Genomic DNA, 6,043 nt, shown 5'->3' on the forward strand with positions numbered 1-6,043 from the left:
GTCCTTGGGGCTCGGAGTGTCCCGGCATGGAGGGGCAGCAGGAGAAACGTCAGAATCCTGCTACCTGCCCTGCACGGCGCCGTCTCAGCAATCCCACCCTGTGCCTGGAGCGTTGTCCAAACGCTCCTGGAGCTCTGGCAGGGTTGGGGTCGTGACCACTTCCCTGGGAAGCCTGTTCAGTGCCCGACCACCCTCTGGGTGAAAAACTTCGTCCTAATATCTGATCAACCCCCCCACCCCAACTCGACCTGCTCTTGCATAGATCTCAGAATCCTTAGGATTGGAAGGGACCTCTGGAGATCATCCAGTCCAACCCACCTGCCAAGGCAGGGTCACCAAGAGCAGGTGACGTAGGAATGTTTCCAGGTGGGTTTGGAATGTCTCCAGAGAGGGAGAATCCACACAACCTCCCTTGGGCAGCCTGTTGCAGTGCTCTGCCATCCTTACCATATAGAAATTCTTCCTTGTGTTGTGGTGAAACTTCTAGTTTTTGTTTATGGCCATTGCTCCCTGTCTTGTAGCTGGACACCACAGAAGAGAGACATCATCTGCGGCATCATCCTCTTGACACCTGCTCTGAGATATTTATATGCATTAATGAGATCCCCTTTCTGGGTCCTCTAATTAATCAGGCCCAGCTCCCACAGAGATGCTCCAGAACCCTCATCACCTTTGTTGCCTCTGCTGGATGTTTAGTTTAAAATGAATGCATCAGTCTAGCTTAAATGGATGTTTTCTCATACAAGATAAACTTACAGCGTAGTTTAATTCCTGCAATCTTTCAAATATGTTTGTATGAAGTAACAAACATCAACTTTAGGAAAATAAGGTGGGATAAGTTTCAGCCCGCCAGCTGATTGATGGTAACTATTTACGCATGTGCCCTTAGGTCACCCCAGTTGTGGGAAAAAACATGTTAAATTTCAACTAAGAATTTCCCTTTCATTGTAACAGGGCATTCAACATTCAGCTTCGGAGTCTTTTAGCTCAGGGATGAAAATTGAGGGCTTGTACCTTAATTTCATATCATGGGATTAGAAATTAATCAGGTATCAAGAGTCAAAAAAACACCCAAGCAGAACAGTAAAAACAGACAAGCTATGTTGAAATACAAATAAAAACATATTGGAGTTTTTGTTCCCAAAATAAATTATAAGATGCAGCACATTCCAGAGGCAATGTGGAGGGGGAGCCGCTGGCTTGGGCAGCGGCTTCCCAGAGGAGGTTACAAAACAGGAATACCTTTCCTTTAAAATAAAGGGAAGTAGAGGGGTGGAGGCTGGCCACCAGTATAGATCCAGCAAGGATGGCATTAACAAATGCATGTGACTACATTCTTGTGGTAACTGGAAACTGAGCAAGGGGAGGTCCCGTGTCTCGGTCTTGAGCTTGGACTGGTTTTCTGTGTGACTTTTGGGTTGGTTTTCTTTTGTCACTTTGCCATTAGGAATTTATGCTGTTAGTTAGCATCAGTATTGTGGCTTCCCTTAAGTTTCGAAAATTAAGGATCACAGAAGAACTTTGGATAACTCCCCTCCCACCTTTGTATTATTAAGCATTTTATGCTTATACTGCATTAAAGCAACTCTCATTAAAATTCATGGGCAGTAACCTTTTGATCAGAGGCAAGAAATGGACCTGTTCAATAAAAACCGCCAGTGAGTTTGTAAAAAATTAAACACTCCCCATTCACCTGGCAAATTAAGTTATGAGGAAGTGAAATGCATTTGTACATCTTTAGTATTCTTGAGAATATGGAAGGAAAATAATGCTGTGGCTTTTTTTTTCATTCCATGCAAAGGATCTGGAGAGAACATTTATGTTTCACTCTTCCAGGGTGTGACGATCTGATAGATGCAATTCTCTGCCCACACCTGTACTTCTCTGACTAGTGGAATGAGATAGTAATCAACTGAATTTTTGCATAATAGAAATCACTAATGGAAATTCATGACCCTTGTAGAAGTACTTTGAACTGATTTATTATTTTGAAACTTTGTATTTGCATGGGATAATAGGCATTTTGCATGAAATATTTATCATCTGCACTTAAAATTGCCCTGGGTGGTTAAAGTGTTATTTTGTCCTACTGGCACAAAGAAAAGCAAATTCAGGATATTGCTGATAAAAAGAAATCAGCATTTACCAGAACCCTTTTAAAATTACACTTTTAATAATCTAGACATAGCACTAAGTATCTGTAGAGCTTTTCTCTACAGGTAGGCTGAGTTATTTCATCCTGTTTAAATGTGAAACTGAATGTCTTGTTTGGGCCAATAGTGAAGAGGAGAAGCATTTGCTTCTCACCAGGAAAGATTTTCTTCTCAGACTGCACAATCCAAAGGACTCTATCCTTTGATTAATATAGGAAGGCAAAGGAGAGTAGGGGTTTCTCTCCTGACTGTATTAAAGGATGGTGGGATTCTCTGGTAAGAACTGCAGAATTTCTTGCCTCCTTGACCTGTTTTCCCCATATCACTACCTTTAGAACATGTGGAAGGACTAGTGTCAGCTGACTTGAGACCTTCAGCCTTCTTTGCATAAACAATTCCAAGTCTTTTAAAAGGTTTCAGCTCCCTTAAAAAGCCAGGCATAAATGTTTGGAAATGCAGAGAGATAAAGTACAAAGCTTTCCCCACCAAAGGACAGGGATTATTAGATTTCTTGAGTGTCAGTTAAAGGAGAAATATAATAACAACATTTTGTTCTTTGTAGAGAAATAACATCTTTGACTGTACAAGCCAGACACAAGAGAAAAAGCCTAAAGGTTGTTCTGCTTGCGTTTTAGCTTCAGTGATTGTTTTTTTTAGCAGTGACTGTGATGCTGGGCTGTATCTGTCTATCTGGTGAAGAGTGGGGCCGTACCAACACATCACTTCTCTGCTGTCAGGGAGTTGGGGATGGCTTTTGAGAGGAAAGAGGAATAGGAAGTCACAGACCCTATGCTGATGTCATCTGGGTCATTCTAAACTCTTGAGCTCGTCCATGGAACATAACACGAAGTGCCTTACTTCTGGTCTCACCTTTCCAAACAAATTTTACGGTACTTTGGTTTATTTCAACACAGCAATATTTTGGAATGATGATGGGTGAGTGATTCTTTCCACATCTAGGGCTGTGAGGGAGAGGCTGGTCTTGAAGCTGGAGAGTCAAGACTGGCATTCCATTGCAAAATGGAATGAGTTACTGCAAAAATGACTCACAGGGTCACTTATGCTGATAACACTATGTGGAAAGCACTGGCCTTTTTTCCAGTGCTGGTAGAAATGTGTTTGGTGTTTGGTATCCATAGCAGACAGATTCTGGAAGAACTCATGCTGGGAGTAAATCTGTGCATCCTGGAAGTGTGTCTGCTTTCTGCCATGGGAGAAAGGCTTTGAAGAAACCACAAAGCCCTGGGGGATTTCACGAGAAATTAGGTCTTTTGCTATAACTGGAATGAAAACCCAAAGCCAGACTTCTTAATTTTCTTTGTTTTTAAAACACCTTTTTGGTTTCTTTAACTGAGATTTGAACAAGTTTAGAAGAGATTTGGGCATATCCTTGCAAATATTTGGCATAAGACATTTGTGTATGATGCATGAGTAGTGATAATGTCAGGAGAGCAACTGGAAAATCTCAATATGAACTTAGGAACCCGTACAAAATTTGTTTCATAATCAGTTATCATTTTACTGGAAAATCTCGATGCGAACTTAAGAACCTTTATGAAATTGCTTTGTAATCAGTTATAATTTTCAAATTTTGAGATAAAATGCATGGGATAAAAAGCAAAAATTCAAAAAATTCCACAAAGCATCCATTCAAAATAATTCAGACATTCTTACTATTACCAATGATGAGAGTAGACTCCTTCAGGAAGGAAAGGTGATAAAAGGATGGAACCAGGCTCTGCTTGGTGGTGCTGGACAATAGGACAAGAGGGAATGGTCAGGAATTGATGCCCAGGAAGTTCCACCTGGACAGGAGGCAGGACTTCTTCTCTGTGCAGTGATAAACCACTGAACAGATTGTCCAGAGAGTGGAGTGTGGAGTCTCCTCACTGGCGATATTCCAGACCCCTCTGGACACAGTCCTGTGCCCTGTGCTCTGGGATGGCCCTGCTGGAGCAGGGAGATGAGGCCAGATAAGTCACTGTGGTCCCTTCCAGCCTGGCCCATTCTGGGATGTGGGATATGTCATCATTACTTAGGGAGAAGGAAACACACTTGCTTTTTTAATTGTTGTGAAATCCAAAAAATAGTCTGGATGCCCCTTAATTTTTCACAGCAGCAGTTTGACATCACTGAAGTGTAGCCCATGGTTTAACTCCTTTTCAAGTTAAATTACTATTTAAGCCCCTCATGCATAGCATTAGTACCTGGGGTCAGTGTGAGAGCAAGCTTGTGACTGGAGGATGGGGGACCAAAGCTTTACCAAACAAATGCTGCGACTCTGGAAGATTGCAAAATGTCTGTTTGGAAATCATGGCTGTAACATGTGTGCAGCTCCAAGGGTGATTCATCTAACTGCTATGTTGATGTCTGCATGTGTCAGACCTTTCTGTGTGGGTGAAGTTATTTTAGGAGCAGGGGACAGGAGTGGGGCCACAGGCTGTGGCTGCTGTCGAGGGAGGTGCTGGCAGGTTCGGCAGGTTCTTGTGCACTGGGCCCCATGATGTAACACATCTCCCTTGCCACAATACAGCACTGTGATGTGTGTGGGGACTTAGGGCAAACCTTTCCAGGTGGCAGATTAAAAATCAGGTATGTGAGGCTCAGCTATGATTGTTGCAGAAAAATAATCCTGTTTTTTCTAGCACATGTGAGAGAGAAATACAGGCAGCATCAGAAGAGAGTGAGATGGCTTTAGGTTTGTGTCTGACAGACAAGAAAGCCACAGGCAACAGTCTTAATAGTCTCTCAGATGCTTTTATTTCCCTCTTCAAAGGAATAGAATAGAATAGAATATTTCATTTACAAGGAACATTACAACAACCATCTGGTCTGAGCCCTTCAGGGCTAACCAAAAATTAAAGAATGGTATTAAGGGCGCTGTCCAAATGCCTTCTAAACATGATTAGTAACAATCGTCTCAAATCTGCCAATATTTCTGGTCTTTGTTCTGTTCCAGCCAGAAGTAGATTTCCAGGTGTTTTCCTCAAATTCCCCTGGCAGTCCCAGTTTCATGGATCCATAGAGCACCGGTTAGGGGGTTCTCAGGCTGTTCTTCCCAGTGCTGTCAGGTGGATGACTAGGAAATTGTCAAGATATTATTTTTAATCAGATTCATGGTTCCATTAAGAATTTTACAACTTAAATTTCTGGTGCAAAGTAATCTGAACTCTCTGGCAGAGTCTCAATTAACTGTATTATAAATCCTTTTGTATGTAAAAGTATAAATATTTTTCATACCTAACTAGAAACATTAGTTATGGACCTGAGCTTTGAAATTCTGGGGAGTTACCTTTCAGTCAATTTAAGAAAGCAGGAAAATAATGATGTTCAACAATGGAGAAAGGGGGAATGTTTCCCCCCCGTTTTTCAGTTATCCAAAAGTGTTTCAGGACATTTTTCCTCCTGTCCTCTCAGAGCGAAAATAAGCTTTCTTTATGCAAATGCCAAGAACTAAATAAATTATCCAAAACCCCCAAAAGTCATACATGAAAATTAAAAAAAAAAAACAAAACAAAACAACCACTAGATGCTTTTCAATTTTAGCAGTAATGGTTTAATATTAGGATTTGTTTTGGTACACAAAAAAAGCTCCTTAACTCTATCCTTTCTGAAAATTAGCAGGACTTAATTACTTAGTGGCTATTTTAGATAAGCTGTCACAGAGTAACCTCCTCCCTGTCTGCAAGGGAGAGGATTTTATTTCTTGGTGACCACACAGCACTTGCAGGCGAAGTCAAATAATTTTTAATTCTGAACTCATCTGAGGGAGCTGATCTAAACATATATTCCAACACAGGTCTAATTACGTTGGACTAGATAAGGTTGATTTTGCTTTCTGGGTTTGTTTTCAACTTCATTTTCCAAACATGGATTTGGTTTTAAGCTTT

Source organism: Geospiza fortis, unplaced genomic scaffold, assembly GCF_000277835.1.
Source record: "Geospiza fortis unplaced genomic scaffold, GeoFor_1.0 scaffold164, whole genome shotgun sequence".
NCBI lineage: Eukaryota > Metazoa > Chordata > Aves > Passeriformes > Thraupidae > Geospiza > Geospiza fortis.